Source organism: Notamacropus eugenii, chromosome 4 (genome assembly GCF_028372415.1).
Source record: "Notamacropus eugenii isolate mMacEug1 chromosome 4, mMacEug1.pri_v2, whole genome shotgun sequence".
In the NCBI taxonomy this organism is placed as follows: Eukaryota; Metazoa; Chordata; class Mammalia; order Diprotodontia; family Macropodidae; genus Notamacropus; species Notamacropus eugenii.
The window spans coordinates 45,261,168-45,280,185 of NC_092875.1; positions in this window are offsets into that span (position 1 = coordinate 45,261,168).

The following is a 19,018-nucleotide window of genomic DNA, read 5'->3' on the forward strand; positions in this document are numbered from 1 at the left end:
AGGGAAGACAGAAAAATAAACTCATATGTCTTTTTGTGAGGAAAAATACATGTTTTCCTTCTGAGGAGACACAGTAACACCATGGCTGATTCCATTCAGAGGGCAGCTGATGTTGAGTCTGCAAGAATTCTGGTATGTAACATCTGTGGAATTGGACAAGTAGAAGGACAATGATTTTTTTTTTTTTAAATCAGACCTGTGATTTCTCTGGTTTTGGAAACACTTCTATCAAAGCCAATGAACAGCCTTTCTTAGAAAGTTGTTGTTGTTCAGTTGTGGCATGGGTTTTTCTTGGCAAATATACTGGAGTATATTCTTCTCCGGATCATTTTTATAGATGAGGAAACTGAGGTATACAGGGTTAAGTGACTTGCCCAAGACCACACAACTAGGAAGTGTCTGGGGTCAAATTTGACCTCGTGAAAATGAAGCTTTCTAACTCCAGACTTGGGGCTCTATCCATTGAGCCACCTAAGGCTTTAAAAGAAGAAATGATTTGCCTAAGGTCAAATAGTGAATAGGTGTAAACTTAAAACCAAGAATAGTCTTTGTGATTTATATTCACTACTCAGCCCTCTCCTTCAGTTGTGGTAAAATTCTAGGAAGGATTATTGAACCATTTTAAAGGGCATGATCATGAGGTGATAGATTTAGTGCTGGCAAAGACATCAGAGAGCATCTAGTCCAAAATGTACATTTTATAGATGGAGGAAATTGAGGCCCAGAGAGATGAAGGTGGCTGAGTTCACCCAGGTAACAACTGACAGCTCTGGGATTCAAACCCAGGTTGCAGGATCATAGGTTGTGAGCTAGAAGGAGATGCAGGGTATCCTAATCCAACCTCATTTTCCTTACTCTCCTACATGGACTTTAGAATCTGGCAACACTGGTCTTCTTGCTTTTGAAGGATGAACAGCAACAAATATTTTGTACATCCATATTTGTTTGCATACTGTCACCTCCATTAGACTGTGGGCTCATCGTTGAGCTCAGGGACCATGTTTTTTTCTTTCTTTGCTGGGCACTTATGGGGTTTGGCCCAGAATCGTTAATTGATAAAAGTTAGTTGAACGACTGACACAGAGAGGTTAACTGCCTTGCCCAAGGTCACACGTATCCACAGAGGTTCTTTCTACTTCTGTTTAAAATAAAGGGTAGTGTTTATGAAGGTGAGGGAGCTATTGGGGAAAATGGGCTAAGTCAGAGATGCTAATAAAGAGGCCTCCATTACAACTGTTGAGTTGATCTCTCATATTTGGGAAGTAAAACACCCAAGCCATGGGAAAGAGGCATCTGTTAAACGGAACCCCATGTCCTGAGCTCAATGGGATGGTTTGAACCAGGGTTATTATTGGAAAACATTATTCATTTTACAGCTGTCCTTCTGGGGGGCTTCCCACCCCTAGCCCAGCAACATCAACCTTGAAATCTACCCACCATTCCTATCTGAATGTTTGAGATCTACAGCTTTGAAGGAGAGAGCTCCATAATGAGGGGATAGGACGTACTCAGGTGGTCTTTGATGACAGGTGGTCTCTCCCAACAGGTGGCACAAAAGGGGAAATTTGGTAGCATTTTTCTGAACAGTTGCACTTAAAAAAAAATCTGAAAACTTCTCCCTGCAAGGCTTAACTATTTGAGGCAGAACTACAAAGTTATTACCACTGACGGATGACAAAATTGCCTCTGTGCTAAGGGGTGGGTGCTGGTGATTAGGAGGTCTCCCAGCTGGCTTTGATCAGAAGTGACAAGCTCCTCAGGTCTGGGGCTCTCCACCTCTCCTCTCCCGGGGGGCACAGCAGCACCTGTTTGTAACTTTCAGCCTCTTCTACCTCCGCCTGCCTCCCGGCACTTAGCTCCTCTCCCAGAACACACAACTGGAATTGACTAGTTATGAATAACCCAATTATTCATTTATAAAATACTTACCTTCCTGAAAAAAAAAAAACCAAAAAAAACAAACAAAAAAAAAAACAACAAAGATCCTTCAGTACTGAAGTTTGTATCAGTATCTTGGATTTAGGAAAACTTTCTCCCCCCTCAATTAACTCAGGGTTTAGAGAGAAGGGCAAAAGTAGTCACATTCAAAAAATATGAAAGAATTCAAAGAAATAGCAGGCAAATAGGTGGTGTGGTGGATAGAGTCCTGGATCTGGATTCAGAAAGACTCATGTTCATGAGTTCAAATCTGGCCTCAGACACTAGTTGTGTGACCCTGGGCAAGTCACTTACCTTCTATTTGCCCCAGTTCCTCATCTGTAAAATGGGAACATGCTGCAGAAGGAAATGTCAAACCATTCTAGCATCTTTGTCAAGAAAACACCATAGACAGGTCCATGGGGTCATGAAGAGTTGTACATGACTGAACAACAATCTATATAGCACTCTCTGGGTTAAATCAGTGCTTTACCAATATTATCTCATTTGGTCCTCATAATAGAGGCGGTACAGTAACCTGAAAAGAGCTGAATTTGGGAATCACAGGACATGAGTTCTAATCCTGGCTCTGCCGTTTGCTGTGTGACCTTGGGCAAGTCACTTCCCCTCTCTGGTTCTCAATTTCTTCATCTTTAAAATGAAAAACTGGACCTTATGCTCTTTAAGGTCCCTTACAGCTCTTGATCTATGAGCCCAAGACCTAAGGAGACTACATTCCATCTGGGAAAGTAGCATATGAAAAATAAATACAAGGGAATTTTTTAAAGGGGGGGTAATGGAATATTAACAGTTAGGAGGAAGATTGAATTAGGAAGAGATTCACGTAGGAGTAACTTTTGAATAATGCTTTGAAGAAAGCTCTTGTATTCTAAGAGGCCCAGGTGAGGGCATATATTCCTGGCACAGGGGACAGTCTTTGCAAAGGCCCAAGGGTAGAACCGAATCCATGCTCAAAGGATAGTTTGAGCATAACCAAGGAGTCATGAATAATAAATCTGGAGTATGATACTATAGGGTGGAAAGCAATGGATTTGCCAGCGTTCAAATCACATCTCTGCCCCTTGCTACCTTCCTGACTTCAGGGTAACCCCGGGGGCCTTTTTCCTTCTCTAAAAAAATGCAGCACCTCAGCTAGATGAATTCTGAAGTCCCTTCTAACTCAAAACCTATGATACTAGGAAATGTAGATTGGAGCCAGGTTTTAAAAGATTTTTAATGCCAAAGAGTGTAATGTGTATCTTATTATTGCTCAATCATGTCTGACTTCATGACCCATATGGGGTTTTCTTGGTGGAGATACTGGAGTGGTTAGCCTTTTCCTCCTCCAACTCATTTTACAGATGAAGAAACTGAGGCAAACAGGGTGAAATGACTTGCCCAGGGTCGCACAGCTAGTAAGTGTCTGAGGCCAGATTTGAACTCAGGAAGATATCTTTTTGACTTCAGGCCATATAATCTATTTACTCCACCATCTAGCTGCCTCTAATTTGTATTTTATTCTAGAGGGGATGGGGAACCATTGGAGTTGATGAATTTTTCCTGTAATTTCAGAATATCAATTTGACAGCTGTGTATAGGACAGATTGAAGAAAAGAGAAACATGAGTCAAGGAGACTAATTAGGGGACAGTTGCCATTAGCCAGACTACCAACTTTTCTGGTCCTACATTTCCTTAGGGATGTGCTAAGGAGCACTACCTTTTTTTTCTGGTTTCTATAGATTTCACTAGGGGAGGGATCTCTGGGTATGGAAATGAATTCCACTGAAACAGTTTACTACGCCTGTGAAATTTTGATATTTTCCTAGGAGTTGCAACAGCTTGAGTGATTTGCCTGGGTGAACTAGTGCTAGCTCTACCATCCAGAAGGCCTAAGGTAAAATCCAGTCTTAGATATTTACAGGAGCATCGAAGTGGCACAGTGGATAGAGTATCAGGCCTGGGGTCAGGAAGACCTGAGTTTAAATTTGGCCTCAGATACTTACTAACTGTGTGACCCTGGGCAAGTCACTTTACTCTGTTTGCCTCAATTTCTTCATCTGTAAAATGAGTTGGAGAAGGAAAAGGCTAACCACTTTAGTATCTCCACCAAGAAAACCCCAAATGGAGTCACAAAAAGTCAGACATGACTAAGCAACAACAAACTTTTACTAGCCCTGTGACCCTGTACGAGTCACTTAACCTCTGGCTTAATTTCTTCATTTCTAAAATGGGGCTAGTAATAGCACCTACCTCCCATGGTTGTTGTAAGGATAAAAAGATATGCTGTTCATAATCGTTGACAATTTCCCTTATAATATTTTATAATAGAATCTGTATTCCTCATCAGTATTTCTTTTGGCTGTCTTATCTCCCTTCTGAAGTGTTACATCACAAGAAATTAAATAGATTATATTCTGACAGGAAATAAATGGTTACTGATCTTTAGACTGTGAACTCCTTGAGAATCTTTTTTTGCAGTTTTTTGTATCTTCAGGGTTTAGTACAGTGCCTAGCACATGGTAGGTGATTAATTAAAGCTTGTTGATACAAACACACACACCACACACACACACACACACACATATACACACACATATATTTTGCAGGACATGAACCTCTGTCTACCTGCCTCCTAACCCTGATGCCAAGTCCAATTTTCTAACCACTACAGCAGGCTGTATATATCTCAAGGGGACATCTCGTGAGTTTTAAAAGACATTCTTCATTCATCAAAGGGGAGTGTAACTTTCTCATATCTTCTTTCAGATTAGGAAGTCTGAGTCCTTGGGAGACCTACCTCCCCAAAAGGGGGGTGGGGACAGTAAATGGGGGAAAGAAGGTTTATTTCACTTACATAACAACTCAACCTGGGACTAAGCAGGTTCCTTTGATTTCTGATTGGCTTTGATATGGAGAGAAGCAGAGATGGCAGCTCCAGATAAACCCACTAGTAGCTCCAAGAAAATTGCTCCAGCCAAGTGAGTGCCAAGCAGCATAAGGAGTCACTTTTAGCTGCTTCCCCCAGTATCCACCCTCTTGTTGTTAAACCACTGAGCTGAGCAATACCCTGCTGAGAAAGCCTTCGAGGACCTAGAGGAATGTGTCCCTTCCAGGCCCCTAGGGAGGCAGCTGAAGATGTTGCCTCTCCTTTCTAAGAGGTCATGACTTGAACCATAAGGAGTGACTTTAACAGAGGCCAGTGTTTCATCTCTGAGGATTCTCAAAACCAGTGGCTCCCACTGGAATTCTAGAGCTAGAACTGACAGGGACCTCAGGGTACTAGCCCACTGCTTCTCATTTTGACAGATGAAGAAACTGAGACCCAGTGATTTAGCCAGGATCATACAGGCAATAAGTATGAACAGCAAGATTCAAACCCAGGTCCAATGCTAAAGTTCTCTTCCATTGTGGATTGGGAATACAAAAGGAGAGGAAAGAAAGGGCCTTTTCTCTTAAGGAAGCAAAAAAAAACCAACCCAAAATATAAAACACACCCAACCTGTCACATAGTCCATGTTCCAACCAGACTGGACATTTACTGTTCTCCATACACATTTTATCTCCATCCTCTGTGCCTCAGCCTCAGTAAAATGGACTCCCGCTTCAATTTTTGAAAGCCCTAACTCCCTTCCAAGTTAAAATTATGCATCACCTTCTACCCAAGATTCCCACACCACCCTCCAGTGGTTAGTGCCTTTATCACCCCAGGCTTGCTTATTATTTACTTGGTAGATAGTTTGTATTGAATTATCTGTGTACAGGTTATCTACCCCCAAGGATATAAGCTTCTTGAGGGCAATGATAATTTTGTTTTTGTCAAGTCTACACTTGACGACCTAGAGGGTCACTTGTAGCTCCGAGGCCTTGGGTTTCCCACCCCTGCTCTGAAGACTATCCTAGCTCTAAGTCCCAGGTCACTGACCACTTCTCAAGACTTTTCCTCTTCAAAGCCATCTGTAAGCATGAGTCTTACATCAATCAGGTCACTAACTGGTATAGACTATTCCCAGACATTTCAAACAGTACCTTCGATGTCAATAAGTTGATGAAAAGCCCAGAGTCCAAAATGTCAATGGACTGGTGCCCCACGTTCCCAGGTTCTGTTTCAGCACTGAAGGTTAAAAGATAACTTGTCATTTGTTCCTTCTGTCAGAATTATGGCTTTCCTAGTTATCTTTTCTGAAGGGTTGATTCTTATCCTGAGGGGCCTGTTCCTCATTATAGGGTGAACTGGGCCAACTCCACCTGGGGAGTCGTCCCAAGAGGATGTGTGTTGACAAGTTCAGAGAACTCGAACCCTACAGATTTGTCCTCTAGGTCTGAGGAGGGAAACTTCTGGGGGTCTGAATTTGTTTACTCCTGGAAAAACCTGGCTTCCTGTCTCTTGGGGCGTTGGGTGTGTGTGTGTGTGTGTGTGTGTGTGTGTGTGCGCGCGTGTGTGTGTGTGTGTGTGTGTGTGTGTGTGTGTGTGTGTGTATGAAGGGAGGGGTTGAGGGGGGAGATTTAAAAGACCTCATAAAAAAGGCTCAAAGGGTACTGAACATCAAATGGCTCTTGCAGAACAAGACTGGATGAGTTAAGTGTAAAGGAATCAGAAACAGACGGATTAAATTTCCTTTAAGATACACATAGGTTATAAATTAAGGGAGAAGAGTCAAGTCAATACACGCTTTGGGTTTGTGCCAAAATCCAGAAACATTTGAAAAATAAGTTTTGAGTTGGCATGTGCCCGGGTCCTGGCTGGGTTCAACCACTGTCCCTCCCCCAGATCCCTCTCCCTTATTGCTATGCTGAAGATCACTGCACAGGAGGTATATCCATGGCTTTTTAAGCCAGGTCACAGGCCAGCTCTCCATTCAAGTGATCAGTTTCATTTTCTTTTCCATCAATGGGCCCTGATGCATATGATCACCAACCGTCTCCCATTTGGTTCTGTGTTCCATTTGGGACAGACTCCCAATGTCTCCCATTTGCCAATGAGTTCCATTACAATCAGAAAGGAAGGACTGGGGAGCTTTTACAACTCACAGTATGTTTCTCATTTAGATTCAAAGGACAAAAAGGAAACACAAATCTCACTGAATTCAGTGCATTATCAGGGGATGGCTGCCTGGCCCTTTCTCCACCTGCTTTTGGGGGATTTCTAATTCCAGAGCCTGCTGACTTGCCCTGGAGTCAGGCAGGCAACATCATTTAGAGTATGCAAAGATAATCGAAGCAACCCCCACTTAGGGGAAGTGGGCCATAGAAGAGGTGAAAAAAATGCAGTGAATTTTTGCTTAGTGATTGCTGCTGAGGAAATTCCTTTGCCATCCATCCCCATGGAGATTTTCCTCTCCTCTAATTACCCAGAAGAGTAGAGATGCACCGGTTTTCCCAAAAAGTTGTCCCCAAGTAAATCTGAACAAAATATGGCCATGAAAAGTTTCTCTCCTCACCCCCATCTCCTCTATACTAATGAAATTAAGTGACTGGTGGAAAGAGCAAAGAGGCAGAGTACTTGAGTAGAAATTCCAGTTCTTTAATTTACTCTCTGTGTGACCTTGGGAGAATGACTTCACCTCTAATCAATCAACAAACATTTCTCAAGTTCTTCCTGTGTTCCAGGCATTGTATTAGGTGCTGGAGATATGAGAACAAAAACGAATCAGTCTCTGCCCTCAAGGAACTGACCATCTACTGGAAGAGAAAACAACATACATATGTAGATTATTAGTGTTTTAAGGGCAAGAGGGCACCAGCAACTTCAGGCATCAGGAGAAACTTGGTTTAGTTTCCAACTGAGTCTTGAAGGAAACTTGAGATTCTAAGGGGCAGTAATGAAATGGGTTAGATGAGATGACCTCTGATTTCCCTTACAGCTCTTTGCTTTTGGTTCTATAACTGGAGGGGACCACAGAGGCAGATAGAACGCTGAACTTGAAGTCAAGGAGATCTCAATTCAAATCTTGCTTTAGATTCTTGCCAACTTTGAGACTCTGGACAAGTCAGTTATCCCCTCAGCTTCAATTTTTTCATCCATAAAATAATACCTAGTATTTTTATGAGGCAGCTAGATGGCTCAATGGATAAAGTGTTGGACTTGGAGTTAAGAAGACCTGAGTTCAACTTTGGCCTCACTAGCTGTGTGACCTTGGGCAAGTCAATTAACCCATTTGTCATAAATCCACTGGAGATGGAAAAACTAAACTGCTCCAGTGTCTTTGCCAAGAAAACCCCAGTAGGATATGACTGAACAACAGTATTTATATAGCACTTTAGGGTTTGCAAAGTGCTTTACAAATATCTCATTTGATCCTCTCAACAACTTTTGGAAGTAGGTATTATTATGATCCCCATTTTACAGTTGCAAAAACTGAGGCAAAATGCCTTGCTCAAGGCCACACAGCTAGTAAGTATCTGAGGTTGGATTATGAACTTGGGTCTTCTTGACTCCAAATCCAGCATTTGATCCACTGTGTCACCTAACTGTCTCAAAGCATAAGGGTAATAATAGCAATTCTTCATAATTTACCCATAAAGGGTAAAACTAAAAACAAATTAAGAGAGCAAGGAATAGTTTACCTGTCAGAGCTAAGAAGAAAGGAAGAATTTAGACCAAACAAGAAATAGAGAACATTATGAAATGCAAAATGGATCATTTGATTACATTAAATTAAAAAGATTTTGCACAAACAAAGTCATTGCAACCAGGATTAGAAGGAAAGGAGAAATCTGGGAAACAATTTTTACAGCCAGCGTCTCTGATGAAGACCTCATTTCTAAAATATATAGAGAACTGAGTCAAATGTATAAGAATATATCATTTTCCAATTGATAAATAGTCAAAGGATATGAATAGGCATCTTCCAGATGAAGAAATTAAAACCATCTATAGTCACATGAAAAAGTGCTCTAACTCACTATCAGTTAGAGAAATGGAAATTAAAATAACTCTGAGGTATTACATCACACCCATCAGATTGGATGAGATGACCTCTGATTTCCCTTACAGCTCTTTGCTCTTGGTTCTATAACTGGAGGTCACCACAGAGGTAGATTGGCTCACGTGACAAAACAGGAAAATGATAAATGTTGGAGACATGGGAAAATTGGAACACTAATGCATTATTGGTGGAATTGTGAACTGATCCAACCATTCTGGAGAACAATTTGGAACTATGCCCAAAGGACTATAAAACTGTGCATACCCTCTGATCCTGCAATACCGCTACTAGGTCTATGCCCCAAAGAGATAATAAAAAAGGGAAAAGGACCCACATGTACAAAAATATTTATAGCAGCCCCTTTTGTGGTGGCAAACAATTAGAAACTGAAGGGATACACATCAATTGGGGAATGACTGAACAAGTTATGGTATGTGAATATAATGGAATACTATTTTTCCATAAGAAACGGAGAGCAAGTGAACTTCAGAAAAGCCTGGAAAGACTTGCTTGAACTGATGCCAAGTGAAATGAGCAGAACCAGGAGAACATTGTACACAGTAACAGCAACACTGTGTGATGACTAACTGATAGACTTAGCCTTTCTCAGCAATGCAAGGATCTAAGACAACTCCAAAAAGAATCTCAGTGGAAAATGCCAAACACATCCAGAGAAAGAACTATGGAATCTGAATACAGATGAAGGTATACTGTTTGCTCTTTTGTCCTTGTTTTTTCTTTTTCATGTTTTTTGCCTTCTGTTCTAATTCTTTTTTCACAACATGACTAATGTGGAAATATGTTTAATGTATGTATAGCCTGTATCAGACTGCCAGCTGCCTTGGGGAGGGGAAAGTGGAGAAAATTTTAGAACTCAAAATCTTATAAAAGTGAATGTTGAAAACAAAAATTAGTAATTCATTTTTTTTAAAATATACTTCTTGCCACAGAGTTATCATAGGAATCAAATGAGATATTGTATATAAAGTGGTTCTAAAATTTTAAAGCAGTAAATCAGTGCCAACTGTTGTTATTATTGTTTTTAATATTATTATTATTTAGATAGGCAGCCTGGTGGCACAGTAGATAGAGTACTGGCCCTGGAGTCTGGAGGACCTAAGTTCAAATCCAGCCTCAGATACTTGACACTAACTAGCTGCATAACCCTGGGCACTTAACCCCAATTGCCTTGCCAAAGTATATATAGAGAGATATACAAAAATAATAGTAATAGCTATTATAAATATTTAGAAATGGGGTCCCGGAGAAATGAATTGCCTTTCCCAGTCTCATATAGCTAGAAAGTACCTGAGATCAGGTATGAACCAAGATCTTCCTGACTCTAAGTCACATGCATCTATGCCAAGCTGCTCACCTCCCAGTAGAACCCTCAGAGGCTCTCTAATCCAACTACTTGCATTTTATAAATGGGGAAACTGAGGCTCAGGGATGTTAAATGAGTTACCCATGATCCTATAAAAGTCTAAAGATGAGGGAGTTCACAGTTTACTTTCTCACACTTTATTTGCATCAGTTTCTTCTGAGGATCCTAAAACAATGGTAAACTCTTAGTAGGCATAATTATCCTATGGATAAAGCCAGAGTAACCCTGGGTCGTTATTTCTTCTCTACCTTTAAAAACAAAATGAACATAGGAATGTTTCTCCAAACAACTGCACCTACTGATTATCCCACACTCCCTACATGGTCTCTGAACAGACAGGAAAGACTGGTCACAAGGGATGAAAAACAGCAAAAACCTGTCATTCTAATCCACCTTGATCTTGAGAAGTGTGTCAATTGTGTAGTGACTGAGCTACCAGTTCCTAGATAGGTCACCATGTTCCTCTTCTAAAAGGATAATGATGATGAAGGGGGGAGTCTTGGTGACAGATTTCTAACCACTTTCAGGGCTTATTGCCTTTATTAAGCATCTACTGTATGTAAGGTGTTGTGGTTAGGTACTGAGTATACTAAGGCAATAATGACATCATCCCTGCCTTCAGGGAGTTTTGATGGTCATAAGATGGGACTGGAAGACAGAGGTAATTTGTGTAGAGAAGATACAAAGTTATTCCAGGCCAATGAGGAAAATGAAAATTGATTAAATCAGGAAAAGTCCCTGAAGGAGGTGTCAACTAAATTGAACCTTGAAAGAAGCTAAGGAGTGGAAAATTCATTCATTCAATAAGTAGCATTTCCTCGGCATCTAGTACAAGGCACAACCCAGAGGTGGGGATCATCAGAGGTGAGATTAGAAGAGAAGTGAATGCATTTAAAATCCACTTATAAAATATTAGGATTATACAATCAGGAGCTTATAAAGACACCTTGTTCAACTTGCTCACATTTTATAGATGAGGAATTAGATCCAGAAAGGTACTTCAGTATCATATAGGGGGGAGTGGAGAGAGGAAGAGAAGGAACATCTGGAGTCAGGTAACCTAGGTTCAAATCCTGTCTGTCACTTATTACATACATAATAAGTGCCTTGTTTAGGACCTTGAATTCCCTACCTGTTAGATGAGAAAGTTGGACTAAATGAATTTTAAGTTTCCTTCCACCTCTAAATTATGTTCCTATGAGGGAAAATGACTTACCCACAGTCATAGAGATAGGTTAAAAAAAATAAGTGATGAGCATAGGAACCCAGGTTCTCAGGTTACAAATGCCACACCCCCATCCATGCTGCCATGTTGTCTTTACCTACTGAAATTGCTTCAGGTGGCAATGGTAAATATCACACTATCCAAACACTGAAACCCAACCAGACCATGTAAGCTACTTAAGAATTCAGACCCAGAACTCCACCTTTTACACAACACAACACAATATAATAGTCTCTAGGTAAATGTTTGTTGATTTGATTATCCACCAACAAGAACAAAGACCCAGTGATGGTAGATGGACAAGTAAGAATTTGTTTATAGTAACAAGTGAACAGCTTGTTGAGGATGGAGGGGTTGACCTTGGGGTCTAGAAGCCCTGAATTCAAATTATGCTTCTGATTTATACTCATTCGGGCAAAGTTACAAAGGAACCCATTTTTAGAGGTGAAAGGGGACTCTTTGAGGATCTTCTAATCCAACCTCCTCATTTGACAGATGAAGTAAAACTGAAGCCTGGGGAGGTTAAGTGATTTGCCCAAGGATACCCAAGAATTAAAGGATGATTGATTTAGAGTTGGAAGGTGACTTTGAGGGAATCTAGTCCAATCCTCTTGTTTTACAAATGAGGAAACTGAGACCCAGAATGGGAAGTGACTGAGGATGATTGATTTTGAAATGAAAAAGACCTTGGAGTCAATCAATTTGAATCCTTTAATTTTATAGGTGAGGAAGCAGGTCCCTAGAAATTAAATGACTTGCCCAGTCTCATATAAGTTACAAATAACAGAGGCAGGATTTGAACCCATACCCTCTGGCTCTAATGTGAGCATGTTTTCCATACCACACTGGATTGTGCTGAGTCAAATTATGAGAGTGGATTCCCACACCAGAAGTTCCCCACACTGATGAAATCATAGGTCTGGACCAAAAAATAATTTTCAAATGTCAAACAAATAAATAAACGAAAATTCTAGGGCTAATGTAGGTCTGTGTTCTGTTGGTCCAGGTATGTACCCAGGCCCTAGGATGGAAAGATGAGCACCAAGAACAAAGAGATGATGTCCTTGGGATGATGGGATGGGGCCTTCAGCACTCCCCCATCTGGAGATCCTGTCAGTCAAGTCTGCCCTTCACTGCCATTACCAAAATACCTGTTCCCCAGAAAATCAAACAAAGGCCCTAGAGTTTGTCATAGAGTTTGTCTTTCTGACTTCCTGGAGTCAGGAAGACCTAAGTTCAAATCTGACCTCAGACACTGACCAGCTGAATGACCTTGGGAAAGTTACTTAACCTCTGTTTCCTCAGTTATGAAATAGGGATAATAATAGCACTTACCTCCCAGGGTCGTGAAACCCAAATGAGATTATTTATGAAAAGCACTTGGCACATAGTAGGTGCTATATGATTGCTTCTTCTACCTCTGTTCACCTTCCTAGTGTGACTTCAGTTTTTGTAAAACCAGTCTGAGCCTCAGTTTCCTGAGTTACCTAGAAATTAGGAGGTCAGACTAAGTGAGCTCTAAGTTTTCTTCTGGCTCTGAATTTTGTGATATATGTGGAACTGAATCTATCTCCCAAAGGACAGCCCAAAGGAAAAGAAAATGTTCAGTACACTGAAGCTGTACAAGTCCCCTCCCTTAATATCATTTATTTTCCCCAATTTTTGTTTTTTAAAAAATTATGAACTTTAAACCGAAAATTCTTTTTCCTCCTTCTGCCCTATAGCAGTGGAGAATGGTGAAGGAAATCTTGTTTGAATGGCCTACATTCCTCCTATTTTCTCCCTATCAGGAGTCTGTGCTGGCTGTGACCAATGCCTGGCAAGAGAGATGCCAGAAGGGGAGATTCTCTCAAGGTCTCTCTTCATTGGATTAGGAACAACTTGTTGTCATTCTGAAGTCATTTCCCAACCACCAAAGTCAAAGGCGTGTTAACCCTGCTTATTAATTAAACCCTGTTAAACCCTGTTTATTAATTCAATGGCATGCCCCTGATTGCAGACTTTTCCCATTGAAACCTTACTTTGCTCTCCTTTGGATCAATAGTGGATATCTGTTTTGTTAGATTATAGGGAATCTTGAAAATGAAAGAGAAGAGCAGAATGAAAAAGGGGGAAGGAAGAGGAACAGACAGAGAAAGAAGAGAGAACAGATCATTTAAAAAACACAATTCTATATGGATAACTCCCACATCTGTATATATCCATCTCTCAATGCTCCCCTAGGGCAGCGAGGTAGTGTAGTGGATAGATAGAGCACTGGGTCTAGAATCAGAAAGACTCATCTTCCTGAGTTCAAATCCAGCCTCAGATACTTACTAGCTATGTGATCTTGGGCAAATCACTTCACCCTGTTTGCCTCAGTTTTCTCATCTGTAAAATGAGGTGGAGAAAGCAGTGGCAAGCTACTCTATTATCTTTGCCAAGAAACCCCCAAATAAGGTCACAAAGAGTCAGATGCAACTGAAAACTCTTAAACTGAACTCCCGTACCACCAACTGTGTACTGGACATCTCTGCCTGGATAGCCTATCTCAAATTCATTACTTCTAAAAAGTAACTCAGTCTATTTTTCTCAAAAGAACTATCCCTCCTTCCAAACTCCCTCCTCCCATCACCATTCTTGCAGTAACCTAGGTTAAAAACCTTTGAAATATTCCTGACTCTCCAGTAGGATACTGGTAAATGTTTAACAACCAGCTCTCTGTGGGAGGAAAAATCTAACCAGGGCACACCTTTAAGCTTATTAAGATCCTCACCATACTTTCATGAAGTCTAGATCATCAACAAAATGATGAATGAAGCTTAGATTTGTACTTTGGCAATTTCCACAGGATAAATACTCATACTGAAATTTATCAATCAACTTAAGCTGCTTACAGCTGGCTCCAGCACACCCTTGCTCCTTTCTCTCTACTTCAAATCTCATCTAACCAACTTCTGATTCTCATTGAACCTGCTTCCACATCTCTTGTATCTGTTCTGTTCTTACCATCCATGTGGCTCCTACACTAGTTCAGGCTCTCATCAATCACTCCATGCCTAGACCACTGTAACAGATCTTTAGTTTGTCTCCCTACTTGAATCTCTCCTTGTCCAAGGTCACACAGCCAATAAATGACATAAGTAAGATTTAAACCCAGGTCTGTTAGATTGCAAGGCAGGCTTTACATCCACTCTAACACACTGTCTTTTACCTCTAAGATACAATGCAAGATCCTGAGGTTGGTATTTTGTGCCTATGACCAGCTGGTTCTTGTCCACCTTTTGAATCTTACTTCACCTTACTTTTCTTCACTCTCTCAACTTGACCCACTAATTATTCCCCATATACAATATTCCTTGCCTCCTTTGCTGAGGTTGCCTGCCATGCTTGGAAACACTCTCTCCTCACCTTCTCCTGGGAAAGTTCCTAGTTTCCTTCAAAACACAGTTCAGGTGCTGTCCCCTACCTTTCCTGAGCCCTTCCAGCTATTAGTAATCTCTCTAACTGCCCAAATTTGTTCTACTTACTTGGGTATAGGACATATACTTCTAACAGAATGTAAGCTCCTTGAGGACAGGGACTGCTTCAATTCTGTTTTTATATCCCAGGGCCTGGTGGAGTGCCAAGTACATGGTTAAGGTTTAATAAGTAATTGTTGAATTTAATTTGGGTCTTTTATATTTTTTATTGAGTTAAATACTTGTTTTATAATCTACTCCTGTCCTACATTCTATTCCTCTTTTGCTTGGCTTTTAGTATCACTTTTAAGACATTTTGTTTTGACATGATTTTGAGACTTCTCAAGAGATAGACAAAAGACAGCGAGAAAAGGCCTCATGTGCTAGGTTATTCAAAATGATCTTTTGACAGCCCTCTTCTTGAACCCCAATAGGAACATTCCAGGATTCAGAGCCCCAGTAGTCCAGGTATAGTAGCATTGTCCCAATCCTTTCTAAAACCTACTGAAGGCTGGATGATGAAACTGATTCTTGAATGATAATCTCATGGAGAAACACACCAGTGGGGGCTCAAAATGAAGGCATTCAAGAATCAGCCCTTTACTCTTCAGGACTACACAAAAGTATGCTGGATCCAGCTCATATGGTGAAAGTCAAGTGTAAAATTTCAGGATATTTACACCTCAGAAGTTAAGAAATGCTGCAAATTAGGGCTTGAATTATTGTTTTGCTAATTATCTAGATTTTAAAATGGGATAGGGAAACTGCTAATAATGCAGATTAAATGAAGCATGTCCTGTGCACTCTCCCACCTCTACCCTCAGTTCCCATTAGATTATAAGCCCCTTGAGGGAAGAGACTGTCTTTTGCCTCCTGTATCCCCAGTGCTTAGCACAGTGCCTGGCACATGTTTGTTGTTTGGCCACTTTTTAGTCATGTCTGTCTTTCTGTGACCCCATTTGGAGTTTTCTTGGCAGAGATACTGGAGTGATTTGCCATTTCTTTCTCCAGCTCATTTTACAGATGAGGAAACTGAGGCAAACAGGGTTAAGTGACTTGCCCAATGTCCTACAGCTAGTAAATATCTGAGGCTAAATTTGAACTCAGGAAGATGAGTCACCCTGACTTCAGGTCCAGCCCTCAATTCTCTCCACCCCAACCACCTACTTACCCCTAAGTAGCACCTAAGTAGGTGCTTAGCAAATGTTTATTGATTGATTGAGAGTCAATTATTAAGCATTTATCAGCCTACTACTGGGGTTACTCTTAAAACTATGAGGGGGTGTAGCTATTCAAATTCCTGGACCCCAATCCATCAGTGGTAATGGGAGTTAAAACGAGGAATGTCAGAGCTTACATGAGCTGTGCTTGGTACACTGTGTAGAAAGTCACTGTCGTAACAGTGGCAGGAGAAAAGAAAATTAGTTAGTTGTCCTTTTTTCTCTAACAAGACCAAAAATGACAACCCTGTTGGGGGCAAGGCACAGTGTGTCCAACTGCGGCTGATCAGACCCATATGAGTTCGGAATGTTCTACCATAGGTTGGGCACAAATATTCCATAACATTCGGAGTGGAGATGTCTCTAAATTTGCACATCCCATGTTTCCTTTGAGCTTCTTCAGTTCTGTTTTGCTCATAGAGAACAGCACCTTCTTTGATGCCAGCATGCCATGCTGAGCCATCCTGTGCAAGTGTCTTCCGTGTCAGAAAAAAAGAAAGTAAGATAAGACTGTATCCTGGCATACTTAGGTTCTATCTCCCCTTTTAAAATATAAAAGGACAGAGACTATGGAGCATAGAGATTGTTTCCCTTTTGTTTTTGTAGCCCCAGTGACTAGCACAGTAGTGTCTGGAACAGCGAATGCTGAAGAAATGCTTGTTGATTGATTGACTGAAAAATAAATCTTTATAAAAAATACAAGACAAAAATAGTCACTTTGGCAATTGGAGAATAGGTCTATTTTTTTTGTTATTTTGTTGAACAGACTGAGGTCCCTATTAAGTTGGTAAGCTTCCCCTCTGGGGCTTGCAGGCAGTGAACCAAAAAGTGGAAAGGGTCCGTGCCAAAACATGCCAAACCCTGTGAGAGCAGGTGCAGCCCTGATTGTCCTGGGCACTGAGCCATTGTTAGCTTAATTCACCTCTGGTCTTTACATGTCATCCTTTTCAAGCCAATACTGTGTTTCTCATTTTTTTCCTTAAGAGTATAAAGTCAATCCATCAATAACTCAGTTTTGGAAGAGAAACTTAGTGTTGGTTGTTGATTTCTCTGGTACTTTGCCACTTGTTTCTCAGAAGACCCGTCGGGTTTTTACTGGGTTTAGTCGGATGACTATGGCCAAAAGTTCTTTGAATTCATCAAGGAAAGAGGGAGGACAAGGTGTGACAGTAAGCCGGGACAAGGGGCACATTCTGAATGGCTGCCAAATATACTCAGACTCTGGCTGTAAAACTCAAGTCAAACCTCTTATATGTTCTTAGTTGAAAATTCCTCTATTGTAAGAAGAAAAAACAATCCATATAGCTGTGTTGGGAGAGTGGGGTTCCATAGAGACAACATGGTGTGCTGGATGGAAATGTGGCGTCATGTCTGTTTCAGACTTAATGTCGGTCTGGGCTAAGACCCCAGAATTCATGGTTCCTAGGAATACATTCCCCCCTCCCACAAAAGAATAGTAATAGCATCTCACATCCCTACACTTCTTTCAGGTTTACAAAGTTCTTTCATCCAAGTGACCAGGTGAGGCAGGTGGTATGAGGATCGCCATTTTACAGATGGAGGAACACAGGCTCAAAGACATGAATGCATATTATCCGTAAGGCTTGATGAAATGAATTGGATGATTGTAGGGGCAGCTAGGTGGCACAGTGAATGGAGTGCCATGCCAGGAGTTAGGAAGATTTATCTTCATGAGTTCAAATCTGGCCTCAGACATTTATTACTTGTGTGACGCTGGGCGAGTCATTTCCCCCTATTTGCCTTAGTTTCCTCATCTGTAAAATGATCTGGAGAAGAAAATGGCAAACCACTCCAGTGTATTTGGGAGGACACTGGGAAGAAAACCCCAAATGGGGTCATGAAGAGATGGACCCAACTGAAAAAATGCCTCAGCAACAATACCATAGAAAGTATGAGATAGAGAGAAAGACTGGTCCTTGGGAGGCAATTAGGTGGTATGGCAGACAAAGTGATGAATCTGGAGTTAGGAAAATCCGAGATCCATTCCTGCCTCAAACACTAGATATCTGTGTGACTCTGGACAAGTCATTTGACCTTTCTCAGGCTCAGTTTTCTCTTCTGAAAAATGAGAATAATAAGTCAGGCATGGGGGCATACACTTCTGGTTCCTGCCACTGAGGAATCTGGAGCTGGTGGCTTGTTTCAGTTCAGCAGCTATGAGATGCCATAAGCCTAAAGCTGATAGGGTAGCCCTACATCTGGCTCCAATATGGGGAGCCAATAGAAGCAGGGCAGGGAGGGAGGGTACCAGGCTGTTTCTCTAAGGAGGGATGAAGAGGTCCACATTTCAAACAGATTAATTCAAAGCTTCTATGCTCATCCTTGGTAAGTGGCCTTTACTCTTTCAATTAAAAAACAAAACCCTCCTCACTATATTATATTGTAAAGCACTTTTTAAACCATATAAATTATTATTATTGGTATAGGGAATTCCCCAAAGAGGAAGCTCTCTCTCCCAAAGCAAATTGACACTTTTTCTGCCATTTATCATCTTGGAGAGTTCTCTTGGGGTGCTGAGAGGTTTAATAATCTGCCCAGGATTATACAACCAGTATGTGTCAGAGTTTTAACATTAATTTTTTTAAATTTTGGTTTTTCAATTCCCTCAGCTCCCCTTTCCCTGAGAAGGCAAGAAATTGAATATAGGTTATATGTGCTGTTTCTGTTCAATGGTGTCTGACTCTGTGACCCCATGGACCACAGCACACCAGGACCTTCTGTCTTCCACTATCTATCTGGCAAAGCTGCTGGAGTGGTTTGCGTTTCCTTCTCCAGTTCATTTTACAGATAAGGAAACTGAGGCAAATGGGATAAGTGACTTGCCCAGAGTCACACAGCTAGCAAGTGTCTGAGGCTGGATTTGAATTCAGGAAATGAGTCTTCC